Below are 18,736 nucleotides of genomic sequence, written 5' to 3' on the forward strand. Positions count from 1 at the left end.
GGCAAGTGCTCTACCACTCAGCTACAACCCCAGCCCCTGAATATTGATATTATAAGAGTTTAAATCTATCCTCATTAGTTTTCTTTTTTTGTCTTGTCTGTTCTTTGTTCCTATTTTCTTTTCTCCTTTTTTTCTGGATTGAGGATTTTGTTATGGTCTCATTTTCAACTCTGTTTTGGGTTCATCAGCTTGTACTTGTTTTAGTGATTGCTTTAGTGTTGGATACAAGTTAAATAACTTGTCACAGTCTACCTTTAATGTTACACTACTTCACCTGTATTACAAGATCTTACAGCAGTGTACTTTATTCTCCCCTCCTCAGTTCATTATTTTTGTCATACACATCTCTTCTATGAATATTGTAAACTTCACAATGCATTATTGTTATTTTTTATTTAAACAGTGATTTTTTTTTTTTTTATGGGCCCGAGAATTGAACCCAGGGCTTGTACATGCTAGGCAAGTGCTGTATCACTGGGGCTGGCTACACTACCAGCCTCACTGATTATCTTTAAAAGGACTTTAAAAATAAGAAAAAAAGTGTTTTATGTTTGCCCACATATTTCTCATTTCCAGTGTTGTTCATTGCTGCATAGATCCAGGTTCCCTTCTGGTATCATTTTTCTGTCAGAGAACTTCCTTTAATGTTTATTGCAGTGCAGGTCTACTGGTGATGATGGTATTGTTAAGTTTTGTATGTTTGAAAAAGTACTTCCCTTTCTTTTTAGAAAGATATTTTCACTTGATACAGATTCTGGGTTGAGTCTTCTTCCTTGTACTTTAGAAATGTTTCTCCATTGGGTCTGAGTTGCATTATCTCTAGTGAAAAATCTATCATTTTAATTATTCTGAGTAAGTGATGTATCTTTTTTGCTTCTCTGGTTCATTTTAAGATTTTCTTTTTATCATTGCTCACCAGCAGTTGATACCTGGGTTTTGTCATGTCAAGCTTCTTGGATCATATTTGGCAAATATTCAGCTGTTACTCATGAGAAATATTTCTCCTATACTTTTCCACTCCACCCCATCTGGAGACTGTAATTACATGTCTATGTGGCTGCTTTAAATTGTCCCAAAACTCACTTATATGCTGTTCATATTTTTTCTATTTTTTGCTTGCTTTGTTTTGGGAAGTTTCTATTGATACATCCTTAAGTTCATTAATCTTTTTCTTTGCAGTGTTTTTGTGTTACTAGTTATTGAATCTGGGGGACTTTTGCTTCTAAGTTACATCCCCTGTCCTTTTTATTTTTTATTTTGAGACAAGGTCTTGCTAAGTTTCTGAGGCTTACCTCAAACTTTTTATCCTCCTGCCCCAGCTTCCCAAATAGCTGGGATTACAAGCATGTGCTGCCATACCAGATTTAAAACTGCTGTTCATTCCATCCAGACATTGAATATTTTTAATCTCTTGAAGTTTAGTTTGGGTATTAGAAGGTTTTTTTTGTTTTTAATTCTTACATGCCTCTACTAATACGCTCAATATTGAACACATGAAATAAAGTTATAACAACTGTATTCACATTATTTTCTACTAATTGTATAATTTTTTTTTTGTGTGTGTGTAGCTGGGGATTGAATCCAGGGCCTTGTGCACTCTACTGACTGAGCTGTATTCCTGGCCCTAATTGTATCATTTTGTAGTCTGTTTCTATATGTTTTTTTCCTTTCCTTTATGGGTCAGATTTTCCTGGTTCCTTGCATTCCTAATAATTCTTTTTCTTTTTTTTTTTTTAAGAAAGAGGAGAGAGAGAGAGAATTTTTTTTTTTTTTTAATATTTATTTTTCAGTTCTCGGCAGACACAACATCTTTGTTTGTATGTGGTGCTGAGGATCGAACCCGGGCCACACGCATGCCAGGCGAGCGCGCTACCGCTTGAGCCACATCCCCAGCCCCCTAATAATTCTTGACTGGAAGACAGATACTGTGAATTTTACTTTGGGTCCTCTATATTTTTTTTTATTACTGGTAGTATTTTTGAGTTTTTTCTGGAATGTGCATAAGTTAGTTGGAAACACATCCTTTGAGGCTCCCGTCCCCCTTTTTGTTTTTTAGGCAAGATCTTGTTAAGTTGCTGAGGCTGGCCTTGAACTTGCTATCTTCCTGCATTGGTGGGATTACAGGCATGCACCACCATGCCCAATTTGAGTCTTCCTTTTACACTTTGTTGAGGTTTATCTTTTCTGTGTTTATTTTTCTAAGGCTATGTGGATATGTTATTTCCTTTTCTTTCTTTTATAAAAGTAGTCTGTGAATGTTTTTTTTTTTAATTGTCAATGGACCTTTATCTTATTTATTAACTTATTTATATGTGGTGCTAAGAATTGAATCTAGTGCCTCACATATGCATTTGTACTTAATAGCTGTCCTAAGCAACTCAGTGAGACCCTGTCTCTAAATAAAATACAAAATAGAGCTGAGGATGTGGCTCAGTGGTCGAGTGCCCCCGAGTTCAATCCCTGGTGTCTGTTCCCCCCCAAAATTACTCCCTTAATGGTACTTAAAATTTTTTTTTGAGGGTTTGGGATTGTGGCTCAGTGGTAGAGTGCCCACCTAGCACGTGCAAGACCCTGGGTTTGATCCTCAGCACCACATAAAAATAAATAAATAAAGGTATTGTGTCCAACTACAACTAAAACAATAAATATTTAAAAAAATTTTTTGAACTCAAATCCACAGCCTCTTTTTATTGATACATTATATCACATAACTACAAATATAGGTGAACATATGTTGTTTTACATATCCATTGTGAAATATACCCTAAAATAGAATTTTTTAAATATTAAGAAATTGTACTATATTTTAAAAATTACTAGATAATATTTGGCTAAAATTATTACATGATAGTGGATATACTGTAATTCAGTAGGCTTATCTAATTTTGAATGATTTGGACTACCTCCTTTCAGATGTGAGTTGATCACATCATTGATTTTATGTTGGAACATGATTGATGTTGACTTGGGGCAGCCCTGTTGGATCCCTTCTTGTACTGTGGGAGTTCTCTTTTTTCTTACTTGAATAAATCCTACACTTGAAAAAAAAAAAAGTTGCTGTAAAATTGTCAGCTCTGCTGTTTTCTTAGTGTTCCTGGTACTGGCATTAAATCTAGACTGCCTTTATGATCATATCTTTAAGTCAGGTTAAAAACTAAATTAATAGAGCTGGATATAGTGGCATGTGCCTGAAATCCCAGCCACATGAGTAGTGGAGGGTAGATGATCATAAGTTGAATCCCACCCTGGGCAGTATAGTAATACCCTGTCTCAAAAAACTAGGTAATAAAGTTAGTTAATGCACCTAACTGTGGCATATGAAATATACTTGGAGAAAGATGACTGATTTTCAGAATACAGAATATGATTTAGGATTGACATGGTCACCCATACACTGAATCAGTGTACTAAGTGAATGGAACATGAGTTCTTGTTTTATCTTTGTATTGAAAATTCCATTTTGCTGTTGCTGACTCCTTCAATAGAGATATCTCTGCCTGATGGTTGAGGCTCTCCTGATAATTCTGTGTATGTATGGTTTTTTTTTTTTTATCAGTTGGCTTTTGCTGTGTAACTTACCTTCCCAAAACTTGGAGCCTTAGAACCACTGTTATTTTACTCATTACGCTTTTGGCTGCATTGGCTGTTTTCTCCATTTGGACTGGCTCAAATTATTTGAGATTAGCCGGACTGGGTTTACTAATGAATCTGTGGTCAGCTGGAGGCTGGATGTGTTAGGCAGATTTCTAAGATGAATTCTTTTTTGTTGTTGTTGTTTTGTTTTTTAGTTTCAATGGGTATTTATTTATTTATATGCACGGAGCTGAGATTCGAACCCAGTGCCTCACACATGCTAGGCAAGTGCTCTACCACTGAGCTACAACATAGTTGTAGTTGCAAAACCATCTTAGGGGTAAAATGATTTTGGAAAACCCCTATGTCCTTGTATGATCTTTTTCCCTGGTATGTGGATTGACAACTGTAGTTTGCTTTTCACCAGCAGGATATAGAAAGGTGGAGAGATTTTGCATATGTGATTAATTAAGACCCCCCATTCAGTCATGGGTAGGCCTGAACCAATTAGGTGAGTTAATCTAAAGTACAGAGATGAGAGAAGTGAGCAATTCTGCTGGCTTTGGAGAAGTTGTGATGGATGAGAGAACCTCACGTCAGGGTCTGGGGGTTCTTGGGAGCTGAATGCAGGTCTTAGCTGATAGCCAGCAAAAAGTGATCTTAGTCCTACAACTGCAAGAATTTGTTTCTCCCAATAACCTTGTGAGCTTGGAGCAGGGCACTGAGTTCCAGAAAGAAAATCAGCCCAATTGACACCGTGATTTGGATTTTATGAGACCCTGAGGAGGAGGCCCAGCTCAACTGTACCCAGACTTCTCACCCATGGAAACTGGAGATAATAAATGTGTGTTGTTTCAGCCACTAAATTTATGGTAACTTGTTATGTAGCAGTATAAAACTAATATACTGGGTAGTCTAGGGCACTCCTTTGACTAGCTGTTGGCTTGGAATAGTTGGGGAAACTGCCAAATGAGCCACACCATCCAGCAGGCTAGCTCTTCATGTGGTGTTGGTGATGGTTGTAAGGTTCTCAGTAGCAGCAAGAATGGCCATATCCTAATGTTTAGGTGCTCTTCAGGTCTCTGAGTCATAGTAGAGCAGTCATTCTCAACCAAGAACTCTTTTGTCTCCCAGGGGCTATCTGGCAGTATTGCAGTTTTGGTTTTTACGACTAGGGGTGAGGGGATACTACTTACCATCTAATAGATATAGGCTAGGGATGCTACTAAACATCTTATGATGCACAGGACTTCTACAACAAGGAATTGTTTGGCCTAAAAGATGAGAGTGTCAAGGTTGAGGAAACCCTACATTAATCCAGTGGTCAAGTTAAGTCCCAAGAGCAGCAACAAAATTCTCTTGGTGAGAGGGACTATAAATTCATTGAGAGGATTTCTTGTAGCCATTCTTATAATCTATCACATGTTTACTGATTTACATAAAATACCTGAAAAATGGGTCAGATAGTTTTTTATTAGATTTTAAAAAGGTTTTATGAATGTGTGTCATTACTGTAATGAATTATCTGAGGTAATTTAGCTTTTAAAGAGGAAAAGTTTTGGTCTCATAGTTTTGGTGGTTTTAGTCCATATTTGTTTGGCCCTATTGCTTTTGGGCCTGTGGTAAGACAACATTTCATGTTAGGGAGTATGTGGCAGAGCAGAAGACTTCACTTTATGGCCAGGAATTGAAAGAATGGAAGTGAAGAGATGGGTCTCACTATATTCTTAAGTGTCACCCTCAACCCAGTGACCAGAGGTCTTCCCAGTAGGTCCACTTTTCAGTATCTTTCTCTCCCAATGGTGCTAAGCTGGGGATGCACATGGGCCTTGGGGGCCGGGGGCAGGCATTTCATATCCAAACTAAAACAAACAGCAAACAAAACCCATAGAAATTAATATAACAGATCCGGTGGACTCACTACCCAGAGTTGAGAGTGATGGATATATTTTCTCATGTCTTTAATTCTAATTTGATTTTTAAAAACCATTCAGAAGGTTGGCATAGTTGCACAAACCTGAAATGCCAGCTACTTGGGTGGCTGAAGCAGAAATCAAAAGTTTAAGGCCCTGGGCAACTTGGCAAGACCCTGTCTTTTAATAAAAAACAATAAGGGTGGGGCCTGGGGTTGTGGTTCAGTGGTAGAGTGCTTGCTTAGCATGTGTGAGGCACTGGGTTTGTTTCTCAGCACCACAAATATATATGAATAAAATAAAGTTCTATCAATGTCTAAAAATAAAATCACACACACACACACCAAAAAACAAAAAACAAAAAACAGTAAGGGCTAGGGATGCAGTTTAGTGGTAAAGTGCCCCTGGATTCAATCCCCAGTACTGGGGAAAAAAACAAAAAATGACATTAGTCCATTTTATTCCCTTTTCCCTAACTTAATATTCATTCTTATATACTGCTTGCCTATTCTTTCTCCCTCCTTTTTAGATAGTAAATATTAATTTACTTCCATTATACTTTGATATAATTTTTCCTGGATCTGTATTTTATTTTTTTAAAAGAAGTGAAATTGAAGTATAATTTACATGTAGTAACTTTAAAGTATACAGTGTGATAAATTTTGGGACAGAAGTATACCCATGTAATTGCCACATCAGGCAAGACAGCATACATTTAGACCACCTCAAAAGGTTTTCTTGTGTTCCTTTGCAGTCCATGCTGCCCTTCACCCCCTTTTTTCCACAACTGTTTATTTGTTCTCTGCACTGTAGATTAGCTTTGCCTTTTCTATGGTTTCATATAAATGCAACCATATTATATACTTTTTCTCTGTGTATGTTTAGTATTTTTTTCACTCCATGCACTGGTTTTGAGATTGATCCATTGCTATTCCATGAAACAGTTTATTTTTTACTACTTAGTAGGATTTTATTGTATGGAAATACCATACTTCATTTATCCACACCTGTTGAAGGACATTTGTGTTCTTCAGTTTTAGATCACTACAAACAGATGTTACAGAAATACATGTACAAGTCTTCTGGGGATATATTTTCATTTTTCCTAAAATGGAATGGTAGGTGTATATTAAATTTTATTTAAAATTTTATTTAAATGTTTATTAAACCTTTATTACTATAGAAGAATTATTAAGATAACTGTAGTGCCATGTTCCTGTGTACTGTTTTGTTTGTTTTGGTCGTGGTCCTGGGGATTGAACCCAGTGGTCTTCTACACTGAACCCTTTTTCTTTTGAGGCAGGGTCTCACTAAGTTGCTGAGGCTGGCCTCAAACTTGTACTTCTTCTGCCTCAGCATCCTGTATTGCTGGGATTACAGTCATGCACCACTGTACCTGGCTTTTTATGTATTCTTTATACAGCTTTCTCCAGTGTAAATGTCTTATATAATTGTGATACATTTAAAATTAACATAAGAAATTAACATTGATATAGTACTCTTAACTGTAGAATCTTTGGATTTCATCATTTTTTTCTACTGTTATTTTTCTGTTAAGCACCCAGTGCAGATACCACTTTGCATTCAGCTGTCTCCTTAGATATGAAGTAATTTTACCAATTGTAGCACAGTATTTCTAAATAGATCTTTTTGTTTGCAGCCTTATAGTATCCAGTCAAAACCTTTTTTCTAAAGTTACTATTATGAGACTTTTGGGTCTGATTTCTTTCACTTAACAAAAATACATGTAAAATTCATTCGTGTTGAGAGGTATAAAATGGAAGCTGGGCATGATGGCACATGCTTGTAATCCCAGTGACTGATGCCAGAGGATGACAAGTTTGAGGTTATTCTGGGTAATTAACAAGACTCTGTCTCAAAATAAAAAGGGCTGTCTGGGTTCAACTCCTAGTACTATCAAAAAATAATAATAATAATAATAATGTAGGAGAACCTGTATGGAGCTCGGTGATTTAGAGTTCTCTGGCTTCAACCTCCAATACTGCAAAAGAAAGAAATTGAAGGGCTGAGGTTATAGCTCAGCAGTAGAGTGCTTGCCTTGCACATGTGAGACACTGGATCCTTAGTACCACATTGAAAATATAAATAAATAAAGATATTATGTCCATCTTTAAAATTTTTTTAAAAGAAATGCACATAACATAAAATTAATATTTTTAAAAGTCAACAGTGAAGTGGCATTTGATACATTCATAATAACATGTAACCAACTCTAATTCCTAAACTATGTTTTTTTTTTTTTTAACTCCCCAATAGCTCCTTAAGCATTTTCTCTCCATTAACTTCCTTCCTTCAGCTTCTGACAAACACCATTTTGGTTTCTGTTTCTATGGTTTTTGCCTTGCTTTGCTTTTGAAAGATATATTTGCTGGATTAAGAATATACAGTTATTTTCCTTCAGATTTTAAAGATGTTGTGCCAGTTCTTCTCATTCATCCCAACAAGAAATTTACTGTCATCTTTATCTTTGTTCTATATTTAGCATACCTGCCCCCACCCCGCTCTTCTGGTGACTTCTCTTAATTTCATTATTGGTTTTAAGCAATTTGATTACTATATGGTTTAGTGTAGTTTTCTTTGTGATCCATTGCTGTGGTTGATTGACAGTTAACTTGCTTGGAAACTATTTGACTTAGGTTTTGTTTGTGAGATTTGTTAGCCAGGCACAGTGTAGTATTTAGATAAGGTATGATTTTTTTCCCCTTATTGAGACTAGATCTTTTTGTGAATCTTGAGGTTATTCTTGAGAGTTCCAGGCTGTGTGATAAGAATTTGAGGTCCTGAGTAGGGACTTGGCACTGTTTTCTAATTTTTTTGGGGTGATGGTCTCTTTTGCTTGCATGTTAGGTAGTTTGATCACGCTCCTGGGCTGAACAGCTGCGTACTTGAGAGATTTCCTTTGTAACTCTGCAGTTCTCTCTGGTGTGCTGTTCTGTCCTGCAAATTCTAGTTGCCTTAGTCTTCCTGTGTTTAGACTCCTGTCTTTTCAGCTCAGCCCAACAGCCTCCACAAGGGCTCTATATCCTCAGCACAGTGTCCTAGAAACTCTTCCCATACAGTAAGATAGGCAATCTTAGGTCTTTTGTTTTCCTTCTCTCTTGTTTCATTGTTTCTCATTGCCTGATATGCAGTGTCTTGAAAACTATAGTTTCATTTCTCTTTGGCTTTTGGTTGTTTGAGGTGGGAGGGTTAATCTGGTCCTTGCTGTTTTTCCATTCAGAAATAAATTTTTTTAGGCTTACTGAAAGTTGTGAAAATAATTTGCTGTTTCTGTGTATCTTTTACTCAGCTTTCCCCATGATAACATCTTACATAGCCATATTTATAATTATCAAAACTAGGAAGTTGATGTTGGTACAGTACTCTTAGCTAAATTCCATACCTATTTTACATTTTTACATGTATTCTTTTTTTGGGGGGGGGGGTTGCTGTTAGTGTATAGTTACATATGTATAAATTTCATTTAATTACTATCTCAATCAGCATAAAAAACTTGCATTGTTTTGATGAAATTCCTTTGTACCACCCTTACTTCCAGGCCTGACCCTGGCAACTACTGATTGCATTAATTTTATTGTTTTGACTATTATTTTATCCTTTCCAGAATGTCATGTAAATAGAATGAATGATATAATGTTGCCTTTTGAGATTGGCTTTTTTTTTTTTTTTTTTACTTAGTATCTTTGAGTTCTGTCCAAATTGTGTATATCAACACTTTTCTGTTTTATTGCTGATCTAGTATTCCATTCCTGGGCATAACATAGTTTATCTGTTTTTCCATTGAAGGATTTTTGAGTTGCTCCTAGTTTGGGACTATTACAAATCAAACTACTATAAACATTTGTTTATTGGTTTTAGTGTGAAAATATTTTCACAAGTACATTGTTTTCCAGATTGGATTCGTTTCCACTAGCAATTAAGAGAAATCCTGTTGTTCTTTCCTATCAGCACTTGGCATTGTCAATATTTTTTTTTCCCCTGCTCTTTACTACTTTGCAATGGACATATAATAGTATCTCATCAAGCCTTTAATTTGCATTCCCCTAAGGGCTACTGATGTTGAATATCTTTTCATGTACTGTATCCCATTTCACTGGAATCTCTTTGGTGTAGTTTATGTTCAAGTGTTTTCCTTTTTTATGTTATTTTTTCCCAGTACTAAGGATTAAACCCAGGGGTGCTCTATCACTGAGCTATATTCCCAGCCTTCTTTTTTTTTTTTTTTTTTTGAGACAGGGTCTTGCTGCTGAGTTGCCAAGGCTGGCCTCAAACTTGTGATTCTCCTGCCTCAGCCTCCTGAGTAGCTTTTATAAGACATGTACCACCACATTCAACTTCATTTTCTAATTGGATTGTCTTATTGTTAAGTATATTCTAGATATGAGTTCTTTGTTTATATATGATTTGTAGATAGTTTCTCCTTATCTATGGCTTTTCTTTTTGTATTGTCAAAAGTGTCTTTCACAGAGCAAAAGATTTTAATTTTGACTTCTTTTTTGGTACCAGGTATTGAACTCAGGGATACTTAACCACTAAGCCACATCTCTAACCCCTTTTATACTTTATTAGAGACAGGGTCTCCTTGAGTTGCTTAGGGTCTCATAGTTTGTGAAGGCTGGCTTTGAACTTGGGATCATCCTCCCTCAGCCTCCAAAGTTGCTGGGATTACAGGTGTGTACTGTGCCTGGCCTTTAATTTTGAATTCTTATTCATCCATTCAAAAATTGTATTTTGTAGGGTGCTTCCCTGCCCCTCCTTAACTGTTCTAAGAACTCTTTGCCTAACTCAAGATCTTAAAGTTTTCTCCTGTGTTTTCCTCTAAAAGTTTTATGTTCTATTTAGTCAGTGATCCCAGAGTTAATTTTTTATTTAGATGTAAGGTTTCATCAGTGTTATTATTTGCTTATGGATGGCAAGTTGTTTCAATGCCATTTGTTGGAAAAGACTATTGAATTTGCCTTTTCATCTTTATCAAAAATTAAAGCTTGCTCCTGGAGTGGTGTGGTGCATGCCTGTAATCTCAGTGACTCAGGAAGCTAAGGCAGGAGTTCAAGCCAGCCTTAGCAACTCAGCGACTCCTGGTCTCTAAATAAAATATAAAAAAGGACTAGTATGTGGCTTAGTGGTTAAGCACCCTGGGTTCAATCCTTATTACCCAAAAAAAAAAAAAAAAAAAAATCAGTTTGCCACCAGGCATGGCAGCACATGCCTGTAATCTCAGCAGCTTGGGAGGCTGAGGCAGGAGAATTGTGAGTTAAACCAGACTCAGCTACTTAGTGAGGCCCTTAGCAATTTATCGAGGCCCTGTCTCAAAATACAAAATAAAAAGGGCTGGAAATATGGCTCAGTGGTTAAGCACTTGTGGGTTCAATCACTGATACCAAAAAAAATAAAGTTTGCCACGTTTTGTGAAGATTATTTTAAGGAAACTTTACAGAAATGCTATTCTGTCTCATGTATTTATATGTATGTCCTTCTATCAGTACACTGTCTTGTTTCCTGTAGTATGGCCAAAGTAAGTCCCCAAATCAAGTAGTTGATCCCTCCAATTTTATTCTTGGTTTTAAAAATTATTTTAGCTGTTCTAATTTCTTTGCTTTTGCATCTAAATTTTAGAATTATCTTTTTTTTGGGGGGGGGGGGTATCAATGGACCTTTATTATTTACGTGCAGTGCTGAGAATCAAACCCAGTCCCTCACACATGCTAGACAGGTGCTCTACCACTGAGCTACAATGACAGCCAGAGAATCATCTTTTTTTTTTTTTTAATTTATTTTTTAACTGGGCACAATATCTTTATTTATTTTTATATGGTGCTGAGGATTGAACCCAGGGCCTCACAATGCAAGGCAAGCGTTCTACCACTGAGCCACAACCCCAGCCCCCCCCCCCCCCAATCATCTTATCAAAATAATTACACTGGACCTGGCATGGTAGTGCATGCCCATAGTGCCTATAATCCCAGCTATTTGGGGACTAAGGTGGGAGAATTGCAAGTTCCAGACTAGCCTGGACAACTTAGTGAGATCCTGTCTCAAAATAAAAAAGTTTGGGTTTGTAGTTTCATGGTAAATCTCTTGCTTAGCATGTGTAGGGCCCTGAGTTCAATCCCTAGCACTACCAAAAAAAAAAAAAATTGTGGGTTTTTTTTTTTTTTTTGGCTGGGATTTAGCATTAGATCAGTTGATTACTTTGGGGAAAATTAACATTTTGACTGTGTTGTTTTCCAATCCATGGACGTAAATGTCTTTTCATTTACTTAGGTTATATTTGATATTTTCATTAGCATTTTATAATTTTCATTCTGTACATGTTTCTTTAGGTCGGTCTTTAGTATTAATTTTTTAAGGAAATAATTGTACATCATTTGTGCTTTTAATTTTGTTATCTTGTTGATTGATTTTAGATAGCCTTTATTGATTTTTGTATTTTGACATATGTGACTTTCGTAAACTCATTCTGTTTGTTTTTCCTCCTAAATTCTTCTGGAGTTTTCTATGTAGCCCATCATATAATCTGTAAGTAGTTCCATTTTTATATTTCCTTTCAAATATGTATTCCTCTTAATTTCCTTTCTTGCCTGATTTCATTAGCTAGGACTTTAGGTGCTATGTTGAATAGGAGTGACAAGTATGGACAGCCACGCCTTATTCCCCATCTTCAGTGGAAAACATTCATTTATCATTAGTATGATGTTAGTATAGATACTTTGTAGGTGTTCAGTACATACAATCATGTTTTGCCTTCATATCTAGTTTAAATTTGCATTTCTTTGGTGAATAATGATGAATAACTTTTCATAGGCTTATTTATCAACTTCCTTTGTTAACTCTGTTCACTTTGTAAAGAATTTATTTTGTAGCAGTTATAAATGTTTATTATACAAAGAACTTATTCTTTTCTAAGCCCTTAGCATCCCATAATCCCTTCATACTTTATTGTTTTGTAATTAAGGATATTTTGTTGTGTTATACTTTGGCTGAGTATGCCCCAGAGGTCCATGTGTTAAAGGCTTGGTCTCTAGGGGTGACACTTTTGGGAGTTGATGGAAACTTGAAGAGGTGGGACTTTTGTGGGAGGTCCTTGGGTCACTGGGGTTGTGCCCTTGAAGGAAATTTTGGGAATCCAGTGACATGTCCTCCTGCCATGATGTGTTGTCTGTCTGTAGAGGTCCAAATTAATGAGGCTGCCCCTTCTTGGACCTGAACTTCCAGAACTGTGAGCCTAAATAAAACTCTCTTTATTTGATAAGTAGTCTGTCTCAAGTATTTCATTGTAGTAATTCAAAGGTGATGAATACATGCTGTGTGTCTACAATACAGTTATCACACTTGGGAAATTACATTGAGGTATTGCTATTAAATCTTCAGTTAAAATTTTGCTAATTAAAAAAAAATTTTGCTAATTGTACAGGTAATGTCTTTTAAAAAATGTTTTTTTAGTTGTAGATGGACACAATACCTTATTTATTTATTTTTATGTAGTGCTGAGGATCATCAAACTCAGTGCCTCATATGTGCTAGGCAAGTGCTGTACCACTGGCGTTACACCCCAGCCCCCATATAACATCTTTCATGCCTGGAGGAATTATTTGTTGCATGTCATTGTTTTATATCTTTGATCTCCTTCATTCTAGAATATTACTTTATCTTTCCACAGCTTTCATGGCCTTCTTCTGAAGATTATAGACTAGTTTTTTTTGGGGTTTTTTTTTTTTAACACAAGTTTATTTTGTATGATGTTTTTCGGTTTTGAGTTTTCTTATGAAAAAACTCAAAACTTAATTAAGGTTTTATATCTCCATCAGGTATATCAGACAAGTGATGCTGTGTTCTTAGTATATTCTGTCAGGGGCCTCATTATTGCAATTTTTCTTATTATTAATGATCACTTTGATCATTTGATCAATGTGGAAACTACCAGTCTTCATTGTTGTAAAACACCTCTTTAACCCTTTTAAATTAATAACTACTTGTGGGTAAGGACTTTGAAGCCTTTTGATACCTCACTCCCCTCTAATATCAGTTTATTTATATATGAAATCATGGGTTACCTGTTTTATGTAGTGGATCATAGTCTTTTTAGGTGCTATGTGTTGAACCCAGAGCCTTGAACATGCTAAGAACATGCTCTAGCATGGAACATCACTCCTACCCTTATTATTATGACTTATTTAGATGTTCAATATATCTCTGATTTGATAGGTAGAAATTTTGTCAGTCTGGCTGTGTTCTGTGTCCCTTCAACACATTCTCATCATTTTGGAATGCTGTCTTCTATCTGATAAAAGGTGATCTAAACTCACTGTGTACTTTTTCTGCCCTAGCCCTTCATATTAGCAATTTCTTGGAGGAGCCCTGATTCTTTTAATGTAGAATATGTTTAGAAGCCAAGATCTAGGTTATAGAAATGTTGGCTGTTGCTATGATAGATGTTGCTAACCCCAGTGCCTTGGAGCTAAGGAATATTTAAGTGTATTTATATGCATATGTTCACTTACATCTAGCTATACTTATGTCTAGTTTTAGCTAAATATGTTGAAAATCAATAGTTTATACACGAATAACACAAGCTTTAATCCAGATCCCAGTGTTCTCACTTTCCAAAGTTTCTTCCTTTTCCATATTTGCAATTGCCTGTTTTAACAGTAAGAAGTTGGACTCCTTTAAAGAATTTAACCTTTACTTTATTTGTTTTTATGTGCTGCTGAGGATTGAACCCTGGGCCTCATCCTTGCTAGGCAAGCGCTCTACCACTGAGCTACAACCCCAGCCCTCACAAGTTTCTTTACCTAAATACAATGTTCTTCTTTTACCATATTGCAGTTATTGGTATCAGAAAATTAGTATTGATATCAGAAAATTAGTATTGATTTAGTATTCCTTGCTCTCTAATCTGCATACTTTCTTTAAATTTTACTTATTCTTTTTTTTTTTTTTTGTACCAGGGATTGAACCTAGGGGTACTAAACCACTGAGCTACATCCCCAGCCCTTTTTAATTTTGTATTTTGATACGGGGTCTTGCTAAATTGCTCAAGGTCTTGCTAGTTGCTGAGGATTGCTTTGAACTTGTGAACCTCCTGCTTCCGCCTCCCATGCTCCTGGGATTAGTGGCATGTGCCACTGTACCCAGCAAAATTTTACCTATTATTTTCTAATACCAATTATAAGTTCTGGATGAGGATCTGATGCTGAATCATATGGTATACTTGTTTGTCAGATCTCTTATTTTCTTTAATGTGAAAAAAGTTCCAATAAACATTGCCTTGGGGGGGGGGTACCAGAGATTGAACTCAGGGCTACTTGACCACTGAGCCACATGCCAGCCTTATTTTGTATTTTATTTAAAGCCAGGGTCTCACTAATGACTCACTTTTGATGAGGCTGGCTTTGAATTTGAGATCCTCTGCTGGGATTATAGGCGTGTGCAGCTAAATATTGTCTTTTGTGACTTAATTTCTTTTAAGTACAGAGTGTTTATTTTTCAGAAAGTTTCTCAATTTAGGTTTGACCAATGCTTTTCATGATCAGATTTCAATAACATCTTTTAGGTAAAAGTGCCTCGTAAGTGATCTTTGTCCTCCTCAGTGGTTTGTATTTGATAATGAAAACCTCAATCAATTAAGGTGGAAAGCCAGTCTTGTTTCTCTGCAGTAATGGTATATATCTTATGGAAAGAGCATTTCCCTAGCATGGGTGAGGCACTAGATTCGATTCTCAGTACCACATATAAATAAATAAATGAAGTTCCATTAACAACTAAAAATTTAAAAAAATATCATCAAACTTTTTTTTTTTTTAACTAGTATTAGCATCTAGTGTGAAGGACTATTGTCTGAAACAGTTATTACTCTGGTAGTTGTCATCTGGTGATTTATTTTGGCTTCACCTTTAATTCGACATTTATTAGTTGCCAGTCCATAGTAAAGAAGAATGCTTATTTCTCCTATTTGTTTACTTACAGGTTTATGGATTCTAATTATTGAGTTCTAATCTCTTACCATCATCAACTTTAAATTTACTTTATAATATTTTTGCAGTACTTCATGTTTTTGCATCCTCTGAGTTTCTGGGAATACAGGAGTGTGCCACAATGTCTGATGCTCATTATTAACTTTAATGTGCAAATTGTTTCAGAGTTGGCCAGTATGATAGTCTCTTCACTTTAGCTTCTATGTTCATTTGATAGTCCCTTATTCCTGTATACTTCTTTATTTATCTATTTTCTGACCCACCAAAATCCTTTGAGCTTAGCTAGTATTTTCCCAGTTCCAACTCTGAAGTCAGCCTTTCCTTTTAGTTTATAAATAAATAAATATACATGTTCAAATCTATGTGTATGTCTGTCTTTACATATGTTCTTCGTATTGGTACTTTCTTCTTTTTTTTTTAAACCCACGAAGAACAGAAATTTATTTCTCATGGTCCTAGAGACTAGAAGGTCCAATATCAAGGTGCTGGCTGGCATGTGGTGAGGGCCTCTTGTTGTGCCATCCCATGGTGGAAGGCAAGAGGATGAGAGAGAAAAAGCCCTATTGGTACTTTGAATTCTTTCCTCTCACTGCAGGATTTGTTTAGACTTCACTCTTTTTTCATATTTGTAACTTGGTATTCCAGCATAGAGAAACATGGCTCTTTTTATTCACTTTGTATCTGCTTATTTGCTCAATCCTGTCTGTGGCTTTTTTTTTGGGTCATCTAAGGCTCAAGGAGAAATAAAATGTGTATTATCATTTGGGCACAAAGAAACACAAGGTAAACTAGAAACCAATGAGGTTAGCTGCCTGGCAGGGGATAGAGAGGCATGGAATAAAGAGTTGGAAGAGGGAAATAGTAATGGGGGGGGGGGCACTGCACATTATAACCTTATATGGGTTTGACTTTAATAACCATGCTATCTCTCACACTTTGAAATAAATAATAAATATGGGAAATTAAAACCAAAATAGATTACAATGTGAGGGGATGAAGCCCAGTGCTATTGACAGCTATAAAATTTCGCTTGATATGGCCATCACATTGATTTCATTCTTTCTTCTGAATGTTTGGTCTTAGGGCCAGCCTTTCTTCTGCTCCCAGGATGGACTGTTTGTAGGGTGGCCAGCCAGCCTGGTTTGCCTAGACTATAATTCCTTGAGGGACAGAACATTCTTATTAACCCTAGAAAGTCCAGACCAACTGGGGCCAATTGGTTACCCTGTTGACATGCCCATAGCTGTTTTCCTGGAGCTTCTTTCATCCTTACCTTGGAAATTCTCTTCACCTTTCTCCTGTTTCACCTTGTCTTTCCTAGATCTCATGAGACTCGTTTTGTTGTTGTTATTCTTTCACTTATGTGTATATTCTCGCTGTAATACATTTATGCCAGAGATTTGAGTACAGTTGCTTGTTAAGGACAGATGCACTAGAAAGTAAATCACTTGATACCTCACATGTCTTTAGTCTGTGTTCCACACTGAATTTGTGGTTTGGCTCAGAATTTCAGAGCATGTTACTATGTTACATTCTCCAAAACTGCTTTAGAGAGAAGTGTGATGTCATTCTGATTCTGATGTCATGCTGGATGATTTAGGATCTGTTTTTCTCTTGTATTTTGAAATTTCATGATGTGGGGTTGTGGAAATGGGTTTTTTTTCCATTCATTATGCTGGACTTTTTGCCTTATGTGAAACCTGGAAACTGAGGTCTTTTTATTTGGGGAGAATTTCTTACACTATTTCTGTCTTTTCAGTTTTCTCTTTCTGGACCCTTTGTTGGATGTGGGGCTTTCTTAATAGAGCCTATTTTTCTTTTTTAGTCAGATCCCGGAGAGGTAACCTATTTGTTGTTTCTGGTAATTTTTTTTTAGCTTTTGGCAGATTCATGTATTTGCACAAAAATGCCCCCCCCCCCCCCCCCGCCAAAAGCACTCTACTTGTTTTGGTGCTTTTTGAGAACATATTTATTGTGATACTTATTTCTTTTCTTTCGGTTCCTGGTTTTATTTGGGTTATCTTCCATCTAACACTGTGGTCAGATATCTGGCAGTCCTTGGTGGGCCATTTATAGAGGACCATATATAGAGGCTATTTATACAGGTTTTATCCTGTGGGATTCTGTGTGTTGTGATTAAGAGTGGGGATCCACATGCCTTTGGGGGGGGGTGACCTCCACTTACTTGTTTCTGAAGGTATTCTTTCTTAGGCCTGTCACTTGCCAGCCAGCTAGAAGTAGGCTGAGGTTGGGTTTCTAAGGCTGCTACTTTCTGGGAAGTTTGGGGAACTATGTTGGGAAAGGGAGCTGGTTTTATCAGCATTTTTTATGCAGTCTCTAACTTCTTGCTCTTGTTTATAGTGTGGCTCCTCACTCCATCCCTCACACCTTAAGCTGTGCCTTGTATCTTCTATTCCAGAATCTCCTTGGTTCGGTCTAACAAGAATATACATTTTCTGTTTTCTTCTGGAGCTGGAAAAGAATAAATATCACCTCACTGGGGCTGAGGATAGGGAACTGTGGCCTGATAAGTCATAATTTTGTAGACTTTAAACTCCTCTCCTGTGTTTACCTCTATACCTTACCTTTGCTGCAGTGGTTCTTGGTACCCTCCAATCCCTGTCCCTTCTGGGTTTTTGCGGTTCTGACTGACTTGCTATTAGTGGTTTTTTCCCTCTGCAACCTTAGTCTTCAGCTTTTGATCATTTGCTGAGTCCGTTACTTAACCTGCTTTTTATCCATCTTCCAGATTTCTGTTCACACCCCTGATCTGTCTTTTTCCTCCTCCTCTTTGTCTTTGTGCATTTATCTTTGTAGTCATTCTAATGAAGCTTCAGGAGGATACAAATAAGCACACATTTGTTTGCCATGTTTAAATATGGAAGCTTCAGCCTCTGTGCAGAGAATGTAGTAAATGCCCCCACACCAACCCTCTTGCTTCTATCCCCACCTGCTACCCAAGCCAGTGGCCCTTGTTCCTTCCAAGCAGCAGTGGTCTATTTGTCTGTACAAATGTATTTTTATTCTCTTTAACTACTATTTAATAGTATATTGTATCATATACCTTATTTATTAACCACTCTTCTGTTACAGGTTATTTTTAGTTTTTCATTGTTATAAGCACTGCTTTTTACAAGTCATCATTTTACTTATAGTCTTCTTGTACCAATGTGTGAGAATTTCTCCAGTGAAATTTTTACCTTTTCCTATTGTGGCATGCTTGGGAAAAATGGAAGTGGTTTGCAAGCTTTCTTT

The 18,736-nt window shown here is 36.5% G+C and overlaps 1 protein-coding gene across 2 annotated transcripts in view; it reads left to right on the forward strand.

Annotated features, from left to right (window-relative positions):
- Asxl1 (ASXL transcriptional regulator 1) overlaps positions 1-18,736 on the forward strand; it is a 73,368-nt gene that overhangs the window by 38,954 nt on the left and 15,678 nt on the right. The gene's annotated exons all lie outside the window — the stretch shown is intronic.

Source organism: Marmota flaviventris, chromosome 2 (genome assembly GCF_047511675.1).
Source record: "Marmota flaviventris isolate mMarFla1 chromosome 2, mMarFla1.hap1, whole genome shotgun sequence".
Taxonomy (NCBI): domain Eukaryota; kingdom Metazoa; phylum Chordata; class Mammalia; order Rodentia; family Sciuridae; genus Marmota; species Marmota flaviventris.